This window comes from Lichenostomus cassidix, chromosome 1, assembly GCF_008360975.1.
Source record: "Lichenostomus cassidix isolate B80296 chromosome 1, HeHo_3.0, whole genome shotgun sequence".
NCBI lineage: Eukaryota > Metazoa > Chordata > Aves > Passeriformes > Meliphagidae > Lichenostomus > Lichenostomus cassidix.
Window position 1 is genome coordinate 112,937,893 of NC_139479.1, and position 18,716 is coordinate 112,956,608.

General features: G+C 39.1%; 1 long non-coding RNA gene across 1 annotated transcript; it reads right to left on the reverse strand.

The window, feature by feature from the left end:
- Positions 1–824: 824 nt before the first annotated feature.
- LOC146445594 (uncharacterized) lies at positions 825–17,862 on the reverse strand. The gene is made up of 7 exons (XR_014852686.1): positions 17,717–17,862; positions 15,968–16,076; positions 15,211–15,273; positions 13,513–13,694; positions 12,194–12,382; positions 6,147–6,304; positions 825–999 (listed from the first exon to the last, which is right to left on the reverse strand). It is a non-coding gene; the product is annotated as an uncharacterized LOC146445594 (long non-coding RNA).
- Between the last annotated feature and the right edge of the window lie 854 nt (positions 17,863–18,716).

The following is an 18,716-nucleotide window of genomic DNA, read 5'->3' on the forward strand; positions in this document are numbered from 1 at the left end:
ATAATGGCTGATTTTAGCTCAATTAATTTCTCTATTGCGAAATGAAAATGTAACCACAGTGCACATAAACAATGCAACACCAGGTTGTGTTCCACTGTCGTGGATATATCAAAATACTACTTGTCCAGGAAATCAAGTTGTTGATTGGGTCATTACTGTTTATATTGTACTTTTTCACCTAAAAAAATCCCTAAATCACAGCTGATTTACTGCCTGCAAAATATCTTAGAGAGAGATGCCTTCCTGTTATATTAATGATACAATGCTTTTAACTAGCTGATCTTTTAAGAAATAAGATCTTTTAACCTGCATTATCTCAAGTAACATTATATTATTTTTGTTTCTCTGTTAGCAACCACTAAAGTTAACAAGATCTAGCTGGAGGTTAGAAAGATAATTCCTTTAAAGCTTCTAAAAAATAAAAGCCTGGAAACCAATGCCGTGAAATTTCCCCAAATGTTAAAAAATCAATTATTTTTCTGAACAATCAATAGTTTTCCAAGTAATTTTATTTGTATATCTTTTTTTTTTTCTTTAAAGTATGAAGCATATACTGAAAGTTTGTTTTCAAATAAAGCCAGACATCATCAAGCAGAAATAGGTACCACTGCTGAAATAAAAGTCATTAAAATGATATTGTTATTAAAAGCACTAGCTAAGTATTCCCAAAACAGAAATTTCAAAATTAAAGGAAAAAATTATCAATAAAATTAATAAATTCATAAGGTCAAGATTAATTCCTGCATTCAAAAATTTGGCACATTCACTCAGCAAGGAGTTTCAGTGATTTTAATGGAGTCTTACTATAAGACTTGTGAAAGTCTCTCTTGCTTGTAAAAAAATGACAAATGGTAAGTGCCAGATCTGCATTGGCAGCAGGATTGTTCCTTTCGTCTTCTAAATACAGGCTACTCTGGCTGGATCCAAAAGCCTGGCCTGGATGCAGCAATCCCAGCCAAACACCACCTCAGCATCCAAATTCTCTTTCCTGAAGGAAACCTGCAGAAAATATTGACAAATGCGTCTCATTGGTAACCTTCTGGTTTAGGTGCAATCTGGATTTAGATCAGGATAAGGAATTGAATAAGGAATATTCTTAGTGATAATGAAGGAAAGAGCTGTGCTTTCCCATTCTCCTGGACCTCTCCAACACTCAGCTCTGCTGGGCACAACTTGCTGCTGTCTCACAGAACAGAGAAAAATGTGGTTTCTTCCTCAAAAGATGCACCCGGGCATGCAGCCTCTCACACTTTACTACTGATTTGTGGGACTGGGGAAGAAGAAAGGATCCATTGTGTTACTTTTCTCTTTTATAGGTGTGGTATCCAGCCAGATGACATCAACACACCCAACAAATATAACCACATGGACCAAGTCTGTGGATGAGGAGGAGCTGGCAGCTGAATGCAGCCAGAACAGAGGCAATGTCTGTAGAGTTCACAGCACTGTTGGTCATCTCAGCTGTTGGACTCTTTCTGGTCAAAGCTTTCAAGAGAAACACCTCATGGTGGTGCTTCCTGACACGCTCAAACAGCCAGGGTGATGATCTCACCTTGGTAATTCATGGTGCTGTTACCTTCTGGCTGAAGCACCTTAATGTAACACATGTGCTGGAAAAGTGCTTTCTGTGTTTTACTGCGTCTCTACTCTGAGCTAGCACATAGCAAAGAACACAGCTTGCTTCCCTAAAAAAGAATTTTAGGGTACTCTGTGGGATCTGCTGGAGGGCCCTCCAATTTCATTGGAAATTAATTTATTTTGCTGGACATCAGTACCAAACTCTCCAGCTGCTTTCCCTTAAAAACCTAACAAGAAGAACACAAAAGGAAGAGGCTGTTTTGTTACTCCTGGTAGCCCCAGTCTGTGTCCTGCATGCTGGAATGATAATCTTTTCAATTAAAGACATTCTGCTTCCTTGTCCTTCAGCCAAGCAGAGAAAAATCCTGCTGTAGATGTGACAGGTTAAAAATTTAAGTATTTTCCAGAAGAAAATTGTTATTGTTCCAGCTCCTCTTTTCACAACTTTTATAGACAGCTTTCTAGTCAGCACAAATGTGTGAATCTCCTGCCCTGACATCTCCACAGCTTCCACCCAAATCTTGAGTCTTGCACCTGGCTGCCTTATTATCCTTGCATCTTATTAACTGATGGAAAATCTCATGTTCTGTGTACAGGAAATATTGAGATAATGGCTAACCACTGAAATCTTTATACTTTGGCCTTATTCTTTTCTTTCTGATTTTCGATTTCTTGCACTTAACACTAAAAAAAAGCTTTGGCAACAAGAATTTTCACTCTGTTACTAAAAAGTATCACAAGGGTCACAGAGAATAGGAAACAAATCTTTATTATAACAAAACAAAACTGAAAATTTCTTAAATCTCACTATTTTTTGTTGTTGTTTTATGACTTTTATCACCAAATGTAGGTCTTCAGTTTGTCAGACACATACTGAAGATTGGAAAGGAGCCATTTAGAATATTTTTGTATCAGACAGAATAATACAAAGAAATCTGAAAGCAGTCCAGCTCAAAGCTCTTCAAATAAAAGGAATAGTGAAAGAGTGGGATATTAAGTGGTCTGGCTGAAAATAAAAGGATTTTTTTTTTTATTTCTCTAAAATCCTTCAATTCAATTTATTTAGACAGGAAAAAATCTAGTGTAGTTTCTGCCCTTGGCTACTAAGCCATAGATGTTTAGCTGTAGAAAGCTTTACAACATCTATTTCACTTGACAGAAACAGTAAAACTTTCCTAACTTCCTTAACAAACTTAAAAACTACAATAAAATCTCCAAAACTGGAATTATTGCCAAGAAACCAATCAGCCACTTTCCTGACATGGCAGGAAAAAACTCAGTAAAACCCCAGCTAGATCTAAGCAGGCTACTGTGTCCACACCACAGAAAGAAGTCAAAAATCAGCAAAATCTAAAGCCTACCAGTCTGAAGGAAGGACTCTTCTCCAGGCCCAAATTTGACAGGTACATGGCATGAAATGGGTAAAAAATAACAGTCAGTGCATGAAATGTTAAAGTACTGGGAAGCTCCATCCTTTCATGACGTCTCTCTGACTTTTTCCAGAGGGTTCTAGGGAGAAAAGATTTCCAAGGGTGTGAGAGAGAAGCAATGAGGAAGGAAATGGATGGAAACCCTGAAAGATGGGACATTACCAGACAAACAGCATGCAAAGAGCAAGCTCAACTGTTTCAAACCCTTTTAACAACAGAATTTCTTCTTCCAGTCTCAAGAACTCCTGCTCAAAATGGCTCATATTCTTCTAAACATAAACTTCATTCTTCTGATTATTAGGAAGCTTATAATTTTGAGTCTAAATTTATTCATCACTCCTTGATAAACAGTTTTTAACTGCCTCTTCCTCCTTAGTGATAATTATCCCTCAGCCCTAGATGCATTTACTGACATCTGTTCAATCAGCTTTCTTCTGGCTATTTTCAGAACCAAGTTCTCTTTTCATAAGGGAGGTAATCCACTCATTTCATCATCCCATGAAGCTTTTTGTGTATCTGTTTCCCTTGAATTTTTTGTTCTTCAGAAACAATGATCAGAACTATTTGTATTCTCATTTTTTGTTATATTTTCCTACCTGTTCTACTATTGCACTTATGTATTTTGAACACTATGAAAACCATGTAATTTATCCTTGGATTTTTGCAGCTTCATTCTGCAACTCTGTCAGTCTCCAAATGATCAGATCAGTAACACACCTTGGTCTCTTTCCTTTCCTGTCACTTCCAGCTGATGAGTTCTAACTGAACCTCAATTTAAGTCCACAAAGAGATTTTTTTACTCTGTTTTCTAATCTTAGCATTACCTGTGTTTGCTACTGTTATAACTTTAAATAATATATTTATGCTGTCCACAATCAAAAACTTTTCAGCTCTGAGTGCTTGAAGAAATGCCTGTCAGAAAGGACAAATGCGCCAAATGGGTGGTGTCTTTCTAAACAAACTCCTTAACCAGTGTTTGAATCTGAAATATTAATTTATTAGAACGAGAGAACAGAAATAATTTATGTATGTATACGTATATATGCCAACCTATCCCCAAATTATCCTCATTAAGCACTGAATGAGGGGATTTGGATTTTTTTAATGAAAAGGGCTCTTTTGTCCAAAGTGGGATAATTAAATGACTTAAAACTAAGTTGCTGACAATGATTTCAATTATCAGCCTCATTAACAGGGTGAGGTTATGACTCCAAGTTGGAACAGCCAGCAAAGAGTGTTACTGGGCAAAAACAGTGTGCACACATTTCAGGTGTCTACATGTGTAAAGTAAAGGTCAGGAGGACAGAAAGTCCAGCAAAAATATGTCCCACAGCTCAGTTATAAAATTAAATAATTCATCTTGCTTGTGAAGATAACCTGATCTGTTATACAGATGATTTTTATTTTTTCTCACTTTCAGAACTATCTGAAGTCCAATTATTGTGTTCTAACTTTTATCTGAAATTGCTTTGGACTTCTGAATTTCCCCCAGATTTACTTGTAATTGCCTGGGCCTCTGCTATTCAACAGCTTGGAAATTCCATTTTCAAAAACGAAATGGCAAAGCGTTTTCATGCAGAAGAAAAGACAGACTTTCAGTGCCATAAAGGAAGGTTCAGTTTCTATAAATACTGGCCTATTTCCCATTCAGCTGAACATGTCTGCAGCGTGGGATGCATCTCTCCACAGCAGATCACTCAGACAGTGTCACAGAGGTTTCAGATTTCCTATTGGAAATTGCCAATCAACAGATTTTTACACCCAGTTCATTTTTAGTCAGTGGCACATTGTTCTGGAATGACAAATTACAGGAAGATATTTAGGACTATGTCATAAATTCTGGCAAAAACTTCAGCAGCTTTGGGTGGGTTGAGCCCATGCTGCAGTGAATACCAAATATTTTTATATTTACCACCCCCCCCATAATAAGATATATATTTCTAGATAGATGTCCATGGTACAGCACTAATAAACATGGAAATAGAAGTGATCCAGCCCCACACATAAAAAGCTCCCAAATGCACTTAGGAGGTTTGAACTTATTCAAGGGCATGATCAAAGCTGAGAGGAGTGAATGGGAAGGATCATATTGACATCAATGGGCTCTGGAACAGGCTTGATGTGTTGACAGCTAGAGAGATGCTCTGAAACCATCTGAAAATAAATTCAAAGTCTGATAGGCCACTGTGGCAAAGAGATACCATTGCTTCATTCTCTGCCATGTCAGGAAATTATCTCTGAGCTGTCAGAGTGGGTTTCTCATTTTAGTGTTTATGTTTCTAGCCCATCTCTCACCAAATGGCTTTCCTTTTGTGTGTATGACAATTGATTAGTAACAAAAAGCAACAGGGTCATAAAAGTAGCACACTTTGCATCTATAATACGAAATATTCTTGCACCCAGCCAAGTATTTCAAATAACATTCACCACACAAAAGAAAAAGCTGAGACAAATCAGTCTCTGCTAACAGGGGGCCCATGTACTTTAGCATTCCCTTACATTACATTAGTGAGAAAATTTTAACTTTCCCCTAAGCTCTAATCCACCTTAAAAGCAGCAGCCTCATTCCAATCGATTTGGTGAGATGAATGTTATTTACACTTCAGTTTGCACCTCCTTTTAAGATTTCATACAGGAATAAATCCACACTTCCAGGGACGGCTGCGCATGAGGAAGTCTGGGGCTGTTAAGAAGAAGTGTTAGACACGTATGGGAATGTATTAGTAAGGGTCACACCTCCATCTTAAGATTTTTAAGTGACAGCAAGAGCATAAAAGACAGCAGGATGGCAAAGAGAGATTGATTGCATGTGGTTTTCTTTTCTTTATAACCAGGTTCTTCAAATTGTTAAGCATCGCTCTCCAACAACCTCGACAGATCAGCCTGCCTAGGTGTATCTACATAAGTAAGACAAATAAAGCTTTGATGAAATAAAGCCTTTAAATTAAATATATCATTTCCATGCTATGAATGCTGAGGCCAGGAAACACCTCATGACAAATGTGTTGACAAAAGAGAGGTTAGTAAAAGCAAAGTTATGTTTTTCCTGGTAAAAATTCCTTAGAGCAGCCAGGTGAAACTGAGAACACTCTTTCCAGAGGTTCAGGTTAGGTTTAGGAAAAATTCTGAGAAATCTACCTCAAAACAGAGCAGTGCATTGTACCACTTTTTAACACTAATGCTTTCCTTCTTTTGCCTATCTGATCTCTCATCCCAGTGTCAGTAGTTCCCCCAGCCATCAGAATAGTAACACAGAAAATGTCATTACTGTGATCTCTCCAAACTTCTTATGGATCCTGCAAGAAAAACCAAAGGGATTAATCTGTTCTCTGGGCTTCAGTTACATCTGCTGCAACACTGAAATCAGTTCATGGCCTTCTTGACATGGTCTGATCCTCCAGAGAGCTATCTGGAGGAGAAATCTGTTCAAACTCTGCTCTCAAGGTCAGAGCTCTTGGTTCTGTTGGCGATCCCACTGTCATCTCAGTTTGGCACTATCAGAAGGTTCCTTCAGGAGAGCTCCCAGTTAATCCTGGCCTTGTCTGGTACCACTGGGTTGTGTTTGGGGGAGACTGAGGGTTTCCCACACTCAGAAACTCTGTCATAGTCCAGGCTGAGAGGAAGTAAAATAACTGTCCTTGATTTAACTGAGTTACCAAAGGATGTATATGTATTTTTGAAACTTCTAAAGCCTTGAAACAATCTTCAGTAGTCAAATAGCCCCCTTCCAATATTTCTGGAATTTTCACAGCAATTATTCCTTATTTCCACAAAGGCAAAATCACCTTGCATTTTCAGTGTTTACAAGGAGCAAAGATCAGAAGAAAGCCCAGATCTGGATGATGGTCCATCTGACAATCTGTCTTGGATGCTCACTTTCCAGCACCATGACCCTGTGAACTCATGAGGTCTCACCCTCAGTGTTATGGGAAATTTTATATATGAAGAATTTCATTTGTTTTACTTTTAAGTATGAGTTTGAAAAAAATGGATTCAACAGCATAGAAATATTTTACGGGTTTGTTTTTTTAATTAATCCTTTGTTTTAAAAAAGTTCTGAAGGAACACAAATAAGAGGGATTTCTTCTGATGTTTTTCATTTTAAGTGGACAATTTTAAAATGGATATCATTGAAATGAAACTGTTTATTTGTGTACAGCAACGAAAATGCTTTTTGTACAGAGTGAATTGGAGGCATCTTTTGATGGTTAAGGGTATGACAAATGTTGATGTGTGCTGATAGCAATCATTCTGCAGTGGATGTAAGAGAAGCAAACAGCTTGGGAAGGGTGAAGCAAGGTCTCCCTGAGGGTTTTCTCTTATGTGACACGAATTTCCCCCACCTTCCTTTCTGCAAGTTCTTCTGGTTTGGTTTTTTTACCCCACTGTCCAGTAGCTCTTTTCTGTCTATTCACACAGCATCACAAATCAAGCCAGAGTTGTCCTGTGGAAGGCAGAGCTAACAGGAGGAGACTATTTTTAGCATCAAAGTGAGTTTAACAAATGGATCATAGCTAAGGCAGCGTGACAGCCCTGCTGCCTAATTAATAGAGACACCAAAGGTGATTTTGCAACAGAGCCAGAATCCCCACTATGCTGGGCCTTCAGATCAGGCAGATTCTGCAGCTCTCTTGTGTTAAGCAACCAGAGAAAGCAGCCCAAATATACCCCAAATCTGGCCCATAAATGCTGTAACTCACTCTGCTCTGAGAAAGATAATAAAAGGTTTTCTTGGGTTTTTTTAACTTCACTCTCTGATTATCCCAGCAATAATCAGAACTTTTATTGCTTTCCCTCTTTTCAGTCAGAAAAAATTACTAATAACAGCTGAGATGGACCATGGTGGACTGGATTGAATCCCTCCAGGTAAAGAAGAGGACTGAGACTCCCTCTCTGTAGGGTGACAGGTGATGACATTGGCACAAAAGTGGGAGAAAAATCAAAACCAGGGTCAGAACTCGAGATTTTTCTCCTATCACACCATGTGATTTTGGTTAAACCCTGTCCACTCTCGTGCTCCAAGGAATTTATGGGTGTGCAGATTTTTGAATAGTTGACATGGATAACTGAAAATATACCAGGCTTTTCATTAAACTCTCCCCCAAATTTCCCACTGATCATTTTTTAAGAATATTGAATGCAATGCCCTGGAAGATCACTTTATAGCAAACAACTTTAGGAACACAGATTTTTTCCACAAATGAACTTGCTGTGCCTGCAAGACAGTCTCTCTATGCTCTCTTATCCTTTGAATTCCTATTAAATTTGGCTGAACCCACACGAGTTTAAAAAGACATTTTTCTCAGTAGGCCATCCTGTTTCAGGAAGTCTTCAGCTCTCCATAGCTAAGCTTCTCTTTGGAAATTATTATCTCAGAAGCTGCTCCCCAGGGAAATTACTGCAATCCAATCACCACAAATGTAAATTAAATCAGCATCCAATGCAGCCACAGTGGTTTGTGTTTCTCCCCACTCCTTTCTCCCTTTGAGAAATCTAATTCTGAAACCACTGGAATAAATTCTACTCCAGGCCTCCCACAAGGAAATAGCTGCAATGATCTGAGGGCAGATGTAGCCTGTAGGAAATCACAGTACAACTTGTTTGTGATGTTTATTTTGGTTCTTGACTCCAGCAGTTTTCCTTCTGCTTAGACTCTCTCCTCCTCTGCCTTTGTCCTATATTCTGTGGCAGGGATAAAACTTCCAATCTCCCTTTTTTTGTGGGACTCTGTTTCCAGCACACTGGAAGTTCTACATCCCTGCCTGCAGGTTTGGGAAAACTCCTCCTACGAGCTGAGATGTGGAACTGCTCAGCAAAGCACTGGGATGACAACACTCTGAGAGGTTTAGGATGAGCCTCACCTCACAGCTGGGGAAAAAGGACAAAATCATTCAGCTTGGAGAAATGCTCTTTGGAAAGTGCTATTAAGTGATGCTATTTGGGAAAAGCATCAGATTTCATGTATTAGCAACTAATAAACCAAAATAAGGAAAGGGGTGGGGGGTAGAAGCTGAAGGAATGACGAAAAAATTTGAAAACCTTTGGAACTGAATATATCAAGAGCAAAAGTGGGTTACTCACATGATGCCCACATAACCTGCAATGATGAAAACTGAGATTATTAAGAAATCTCATATTTCAGATTTAAAAGTTATTCTGTACCACTTTTCATGGGGAAAAAAAAAAAGTTCTGCTTGGCACCAAAAATTTTATCCCTCAAAAAAGGAATGATATTCAAACAGCTGGTACAAATCTTGAGAGAATCTTTTCATCAGTTACACCTCTGTACTTTGGATTTGAATGTGCAGGGTTTAAAACTCCAGTCACCAAACACAGCATGATCTTACTCTTAATGCCATTTATAAACCTTGTGACAAGGAGCATCATTAGTAATTATTGACATTATTAATTATAACTAATCTTCGTGTTTAAACAACAGTGTTATGAAGAACAGATAAAAAAATTAATGTCTTTGTAGTCCTGAAAAACCCTGTAAATCTAAAAGGATATATTAAAATATTGGATTTTTTTTCTTACATGTGAATACACAAACACATACACTAATATGCTTCTGTCCAGCAAGACTAGCATTTTTTTTTCTAAATGCATATTTGAAAGGAATGGTAAGTATTGCACAAAATATATCTCTTGAGTGATAGGAAAACCTTTAATTGAAATTAACATGAGCATGTGCAAGCCACATCCAGGAATTTATACTGACAGCCACTGTTGGTGTCAAAGCACAGCACAGTGAGTGGATATATGGTATTTATGTCTTGGAATGAAGATGCAATACAGCTCAGCCATTAAAAAAATTTTAAAATAAAAACAAACCAAAAAAACCTTTTGTTTTGTAGGCACCATAGGCTTTGATGCATTTCCAGATTTTCATTCTGCCTTTCCAAAGCTTTAAGTTTTCTGAGTATCACTTATGTATCTGAGTGACTTAGTTTCAAAAAGGAAAGAGTCTTTGTATAGAGAATTTATACATATCTCTGTTTAACTCCTACTAGGTGACTGAAAAATCTGAAAATTTTAGAGGTAGAAAAGGCAAGTGAATCAGCTCAGCTGTTATACAATTTCTGGCACGTAGCGGAGGTCAGAGAAAAAAAAAATCAGGGACAATTCTGCCAGTTGTAAACATGAGCAGAACTGGTAAAATATAGTTAAAAAGTGCACTTAAGTATGCAGCTGTATTCCAACGGATGGCATCATCCAGGGAGTGATAGAGGCCCAGATTGGTAATGTAATGTAAGCAATTAGTTCTGGCAGCTACAAAAGAACTGGTGAAGCAGAAAAATCAGTCTCAAGGACTAATCTGTATCTGCACAATAGCAATGTCTTGATAACACATCTGAAACATGGCAGTTCAAACAGGCAGGGCAGAGGGGCTCTATGGATGCCTCAGAGAGCTGTCACCCACTAATGACTCCTAGAGCCAGGTGGGAGCAGGGAATTATCATCTGCAAAAGCTGAAAGGGAATACAGGCAAACCACATGATACTTTTAAAAAAATTAAAATTAAAATGCGCTTCAGTGGCTGAGGTCAGAAAAAAACCCCATCGCTTAAATTTCAATTTTACAGAGCAGTTTTTCCAAAGAAAACTGTTTGTTATTCATCAGTAAATTTAAAGCACTGTATGCACTCACAGCATACACTGCCTCTACATCCACTGACCACTTATATTTAAATTTGTACAGACGCACTATTCCAACAACATAATTGCACATTTTCTTGATGATTATGCTTTTCTGTATTTTTACAGTACCTACAGTCCTCACTGTGAACTCCTCTGTGGACTTTCTGGTGTCTGTAAAGGTTGAGCTCATGCTGCTTCCTGGGACATCAATAGGATCTCTCCCTTTGTTCAGCTAACTATTTCTCCCAGAAATAAACATAACATCCTGGACATTCTCTTGTAATATCAGTCCAAAAACTGCCCAAAAGGTGTTGAAAACTTTTAGGAAGAAGAGGGTGGAAGGAAGAAAAAAAAAAATTACAAATTCAAAGTAGATAAATCTTGCTGCTTTAACAAAGCAATCTGAAAAAGGGCAGGTATTTTTACGAGTCTTTAGCAGGAGAGGATTGTTCAGGTCCTGATATACACACCGTGAAAGTTATTTTTAAAAATCGCACGTGTAAGTATCCCAACCTAATTTGCAGGATTTTTACAAGATTGGAATTTTTAAAGGCCTACTGGTTTGAAATCGCAACAGAATTTGTAATTATACAAAGTTAAAAGCATGACTGGATGACAAAAGATTTTAGGAACCTATCTGAAATTTATCTTTAATTTACAATAGTTCTAATGGAAAGTCAGAAAAAGAAAAGGCAAACTTCAGATTATTTGATCCAGTGGATCATTCTTGTTTCAAAATAGCTCCGTTCAGCCTCAGGCTATGAATCTCTGAGTGGCATTTATACAAAAGCTAAAAAGACTGGCTCTCTTCTCTCTTCTCTCTTCCCTCTGCTACCAACTAGAAAGAGGAAAATGCCTTGCATAAGATATCAGACCAAAGCACAAAACCCCTATTCATATTTATTTTAAGAATTATCACAGCTTCTCTTCATTTACTTCCTCCTTTTTTTTTTTTGTTTGAATATCTTAGCAAGGTATGAGATGAACAACTACAGAGGATGGAATAATTTATAAACTCAGCTACAATGGGGCATCACAGCAGCATTTCCCACAGGAACTTTAGTGAGAGAAGCAAAGTGTTGGTTCCCTGTGACAATGACATCCCAAAGCATGTGGCAGAGTACCTCAAAGGCACCCCATGCCATCACAGGGGCTGTTTGCCACACAAAGCAACACTCTGGAGGATTTTCAGAGTCCTCCCACTGTGCATGGGATAGGCATGACGTCATGGGGGGAACAGAGGTCAGAAACACCACTGACCCCCAAGGATGGGTGGCACTGGGTCACCTCTGGGTCACCTCGGGGACCTGTGTGTCCATCTGTCCCAAAGGGAGGTCACGAGCTTCACCATGCACCCACCATGGGTCCTCTGCTCTGCCTCTCCCCTTCCACAACTCCCTCCTTGGACACACACGAATTTCCAGCAGAACAGCGAGAATCACCTTAAATTATGGATGCTTTCTTGTCTCACCTAGATTAGTAGCCCTCTTGCAAAAAGCACTTCTGTAAATGTCATGATGCGCTGGAATCAATTGTAGTACATACCCTTTAAATAAAACAACAAAGTAATTCCTGAGAGCCGTGGTATTTCAAGACATTCAGGGTAAACAGAAAATTTTGTTGGTGCTTGGGCTGATTCTCAGGTGATCCAACAACAGAGAAATACAAGAAAAATCTGTGGTTGTAGCAGAGACATCGCTGGGAGCGGATTTTACCATGTGTGTTTTCTACTCTCTGTGGAAAGAGGAGATAAAGCCAAGTGTGGTTTCCTAAAAATGTGTGACCAGTGGATTACTTCCTGCTTAATAAAACATAACTAAACGCATCTAAGTTTCTCCAGATGGATATTATTTATGAATCAGGGAAAAGATAAAATTAATAGGAACATCAAAGATGCGCTGAAAAGTTTCCTGATTAAATATTATCTGACCTCCAAGTGGTCTTCCTCTGTATTTCCTGAAGCAATTTGGCTATTAGTCAACCCATTCCTTCCACAGAAATGCAGATGACAGGTTTATAAATATCTGAATCAGAGCTGGAATCTAAACTTCACTTTGACTTAAATGCTGTTCGGCAAGGTGACATTTTTTTTCAGGGACCAGATGCCCTGGCAAAAGAGGGAGGACATGTTTTTTGCACTTGGGGTTTTTCCAGCACGGCCAAATATTTATTATCCATGGCACCAGACAGAGGGATTGCTGGGTGTGCATCACCACAGCACACTGCTTTTGTTTGGGCAGGAGTCCTTGTGGAGATAAAAGTCTGCACACCGCTGTGGTGACTGAGCTGTAAAAGTATTTATCATACTCAGCCTTGCTCACACACTGCAGCTCAGAGCTGAACTACTGCACAGAGTTACAGGCACTGCTCTGTCCCAAAGCCAAGGGATTCAAAGGATTCAGAATGACTTCTCCACATTCTTTCTCCCACCCATACTAGATGTACATGTTAGAGAAACCTCTCTTTTTCTGTTTTTCCCTGAAAAAAAAATACAAGGGTGTCCTTGGGAGAGCTTCTTCATTCTGCTGGTGAACTTCCATACTCCGAATTTTCTGCCACTTCAGGAATCTCTCTCTCAAAACACAAACGTGCTGGGAGAAGCTCATAGCTGCAAATCCCAGGAAGCCTCTTCAGGCTCATCATTAAGAGCATCCTCTGAGCTGGCACTTCACAGAAATCAGAGGAGGGAGAGTGAGTAATAGCCTGGGTTAGACAGAATTTCATTAAAATAAATGATACATTCTGTATTCATTCTGAAGGAGTTTTAGGAACATGTGTCAAAACACTTCAGTGACAATTGGAGCTATTATTCCTTCTGCTCAACTGTAGCTTTTACTACTGTAAGCAGAATTCCAGGAACATACCTGCTGTTCCAGAGCTCCACATTCCACACCAAGCAGATCTGGCAGGGCAAATTTGGGACTTTTCCTGCAGGAGAACACAGGAGGCTGCAGTGCACCAGGAAAAGAGCTCAAGCACAGAGGGAATGAAAACACACCATGAGCAGTGAGGTTTCAACACCACCAGTGCCATCAATTACCAAGTGCTACAAAAAATTACCAATTGTGAGTGTCAGAGAAGGACTGCAGAAGAATCACAGCCGTTGCACACAGGACATTCCCACTCTGAGTTGTAATCAAGGAGAAGAGGCAGTAGAAGAAAGAGGGAACTCTGATCTGCATAGTACATTCTGTGTGTTTAGTTAAAGACTTGTCAGATAATTAATTCACTGCATTTTAAGGGCCATATTATTCTCCCTGAAAGTTTGGATTAATTTACATCCCAAAGTATCTGGCTGTGTTTGCTGAGCTAACTTGATCACACAGCACTTTTCTGGGCATTTAATCTTTACATATCCACAGAGAGAACTTTCCTCTCAAAGACAGCTTGGTGATATCCTGCAAAGCCTATCCATTGCTCAGGGAAGCCCAGCTGCTTCAGGATATGCCTTGGCAATGTGAACTGATCCCATCCTGTGCCACAGGGCAGCATCAGTTTGTGCTGAATGCATCCAGTGCCCAGATATTTTTCAAATAGCACCTCGAACAGCCATGTCTTGTGCTAGGAATTCCTGTCTCACCTGCAACAGCTGAGAGATCTTTCACTGCCATGATGGGACTGAAGTCCTGCCATAAATGTGCTCTGGGTCAAGCTCTCCTCTATCACTTTGCTCTTTGATATGTCCACAAAGATATCCACACTGCCTGTGCTTCAATAAATGCAATTGTTGAGGAGGATGAAGATGGTCAGCGTTGTCAGGCTGCTGCAAATGTTTAAACTCTGAAATGGGTCATGAGGCCACAAAACTCCATAGGAACACAAAGCCTCAGTTGTTGCTTTTTATTCAACAGTACAATACAAAGACTGGGAAAAATGGTTGCAAGTTAATCTGTTCTGAGAGTTGCTCCTTTTCCTCATCCTCCCTGCGCATGGGAGAGCTCTCTGTTGGTTGCTTGGGCTTTACTGGTGGTTTTGTTATTGTCCTTTCCTTGTTTGTACAAACAGGACAGTCTTGTCATATGCTGTCATTGTTCATTTTTTAAGGAGTAACTGGAACAGGTTAGATCTCTGATATTAGGATTCACTTTTCCAAAGGTCTCCACTCTTCATGCTGGCAGAAGAAACTTTGCCAGACACGTTTCAGACCAGGTTTTTTTGGTTTGGTTTGGTTTGGGGTTGGGTTTTTTTGTTTGTTTTGTTTGTTTGTTTGTTTGTTTAGCAACCTGGTCTGGTGGAATGTGTCCCTGCTCATTGCAGAGAGTTTGGAACTAGAATACCTTTATAGAGGTCTCTTCTAATCCAAACCATTCCACGATTCAATGGACATCCCTTTTCAGAAATTATCTTTTACTGCCTATAAGGCTTCATTGAAAATAGTATGAAAAAATAAAAATTTCTGGTACATCCATGAGGGCACTCTGAGAGCAAAGAGATCTAGATATCCAGGTGAATTTTTGCAGTAATTTTGTTTTCAATGCAAGTGTGTACATTATTAAAACTAATATTAAGCATACACAAAATGCTTCTATCCACAACAAAATTATTTTATGGGCTGTACTCACCAGTTCTTTACACACGCTCTTCTTTTCCATAATTCAGTCAGTCATAAAGGAAATTGCATTCTCCTGCAAAAGACATTGGTTGTCATCTCAGGAAGAGCATGATTTCTCTTACCTGCTCTTAGGCAGGAAAAATACAAATGAGAATGTCTTGAACCATTTACTCTAGGAAGCTCCTCTAAATTTTAAAAAATAAGTTCCAACAAAAAGAATTTTTTTATTCCTTGTTACATATAGAATTTGCAGAGTCTGAGTACAGTGAAATTTTAAATCTGCCTGTGTGTAATACACCCACACTTATTTTTAAGAGATATTTTGAGAGATCTATATCATAAGAAGCTCCAAAACCCTATTTTTGTCCCATTGGTGCCTTGACATACCCCTTTGTTACCAAAACTAGACAAGAAATTAGCTAAAAATATGTACCTACAATGAGAAAACTGTAATGAATTGTCAAAAACATTACAAATACACTCTGAATGCAGAAAAAGATGTCCTGACCTATTATTCCATGAGCATTTCATTTGTTGCTGAGTTATATGTTGAGATCACAGCAACACCAACAGCCAAGCTGGGTGCACTGCACTGCTACCACACCCATACATCACGACAAATAATGAGAGTGCAAATACTATTAATTCAGCTACACAGCTCATTATGATGAAAAATTTATTTGTAGATTCCTCCTTGATTAATGCCTAATGCCTGGTTAATCTAAAACATATCCAATAGGAGAGAAACTGAAGTCAATGAGAGGTACCTGACATGGGAGTGAGCACAATTTATCACTCCAGTGAATAGTCCATGGCATTGTTCAGTGTGCACACAGACACAAACCCTTCCACAACCTCCCTGGAATAATGAAGTATCTGGGAAAAACACAAAAGGCCAGAAAACTCATGAGGCATGGAGTGTAGGTATTTGCATAGACAGTAGACAAAGGCTGCTGTGAGAAAGAAAGAGACAGAAGACATGCTGGCTGGAAAGAAAGCTGCTCTGCTCTCTTCTGCTGTACTCAGTGGCATTTTAGGAGTTGCCAAAATTGTCAGAGCTTTCTGCTTCAGCACACTTACCCAATTTCCTCAGGTGCTTGGAGCTGCAGTTCACCTGGATTGACTCCATAGGAGTACTGAGGAACATAGTGCTTGGTACTATTGCTCATATCTTACATTTCTACTGGGCATCTTTGGAATGATTATAAAGGTATGATCTATAAAAAGCACTATATTTTGTATTCTGCACTAAGCCATATTATAGTCAGCCCAGTCCTTCAAAACTTTTCCAAGTGTTTAAGTAGCCTTGGACCTTAGAGTGAAGCCTTTGAGGAGTGGCTTCACGTAACAGATCCCATCAGTTCTCCATCCAATGCTGGAGAAGCAGAAGGTGCAGCATGAAAAGGGCCCTGGCCCTCCTCTTGGACCACCCCACTCTTCCCAGCTGGAGAAATCTCATCCATTGCCATGCAGGTGCTCAACCTTTGCTGTAAGCTCAGCCTTAGATTCAGATCTAGCCCCTACATGCTTAGAATTATGTGCACAGAGCAGGCTCTCTCATCAAACAGAAAATGGGAGAATTTCACTGAGATAACTTCTCCTTTACAGCAATTCTATTAATCCAGTCTAATAATTTAGTGGAGTGTCCCTTCAGGATGCCCTCAGCTACCTTAAACACCTAATGAGCTCCGGGAGCAGATGCAATTTTCTGTTCAGAGCAGAAGCCAGGCTGTGTCAGGATTGGCATCCAGCAGCAGCAGCAGCAGCATAGCCATGACATTCCTCTTTTGTGCTCAAAAGGGCAACCCCAGCACCCTGCCAGGGCCTCAGCAGGACCAGGGCCAAGGCTGCTCCTTTCCAAAGCATCCTCTGGGAGTGTCTGGGAGAGAGGAACAGGCTGGGCAGGAGGGGAGGGCAGTGCCAGTGAGTGCTCCATGCCCTACCCAAACCTGCAGATCACCTTCCATGGGCAAAGCAGATTTTAAAATGTCCCAGTCACACACTGGTGGCACACCCCTCTCACTGATGGACATCCAACAACAGCTTTGCAAGCACTCCGGAGAAAATCTGTCTGGAAATTCAGATTTATCAGCTCCTACTTGGCCCTAGATAGAATTCTGCTGGAATATAATTTCTATCTCATGTCACATTTTTAAATGTAACATTTAAGCTAATTAAAAGGAAAAAAAAAAATACACTATTTCAGGGTTTTCTAGAGATAGTTGAAATAGCTAATTTTAAAATAACCCTGAATTTGGTGGTAGTCCTTTCAGGGGAAAAAGAAACTTTCCTTTTTGCTATATTACCAGCCAAACATTTCTCTTATAGAACTAAGTGATTAAAGAAAAGCAAAATGCAGAATAAATAGGAGATTATTTTCTTTATTCTTGGGTACTTAGTCAACAGAAAGAAATTATGAGAATACTAACCAGAGGGAGTTTGAATAAAATTAACAAAAATAAACTAAAAATAAGGAAGAGCTTTTCAATTCCAAACGGAGAAAGAAGGACATGCACCTGCAGTAGTTCCAGTGGTCTGCAGCTCTACAAAGCCCAACATAAATTACTGTGTAAAATCTATGAAGCTGTCACAAGACTGGTTTCTGAAGTCACTGCCACTAAAACTCGAGTAGAGTTACTAAAAGAGGGAAAGAAAATTAGAAAAGTCAATATGGTGTTGACTTAAACAGGAAAAAAAATCACTGGACTAGGAACATAAAAAAGACTGTTTTATTTATAGAGGTTATTTAAGAACAATAAATATTTAAAAAAATAGAAAGCCACCTAAGAGCAGGCATACCTTAAGAGAGGAAGGAAGCAAAAATCTCATGCTAATGGTAGATTTTCAAGATTTTTTGTAATGCTTAATTAAAATTTCAGTGACTTCTTAAGCTCATGGAAAAGTAAAAATGCTAGTGGTGAAAACCCCATGGGAACATCTGTGCTGCTGAATGGCACAGAAGGTGTTAAAAATATACAGAGTTTTGGACAGAGAGCTGCAATAAAGTCCATGAAAGGCTTTTATGCAGGTACCAACCATGACCTATATTCATCAGAAATCTGGTACATTAAAAGTAAAATTATTTGGTAAATCCAGGACCTGACTGCATAGATTTTGCCGGGGAAGCAGAACCCACTCTTTGAACATGAACAATTAATGTTATATTCCTGGAGTGTTTAGACCCAGGAGAGACCCCAGGGATAAGAAAAATTACCAGTCTAATCTATAAAGCCTCTGAATATTCAATATCTGAGTATCTGACTTCTTAAAAATAAGAATTGACAGACCCTGTATCTGCACACAAGAGTGAAATGTCAGTAATTCTGTGTTTGGAGTCCAACACACAATTTTTAATGTTTCCTTGCCATTTTTTCACAAATGACCACTGGATCTCTACCATTGTTCTGAGATGCCACAGAGGCTCTGTGAAAAAGAAAGTTTGGGAATAGCTAAAGAATGAGTCTTTTTGAAGTGGTTTGCAGACTACCTCTAGAACATTAGAGTGCTGAAAATAGT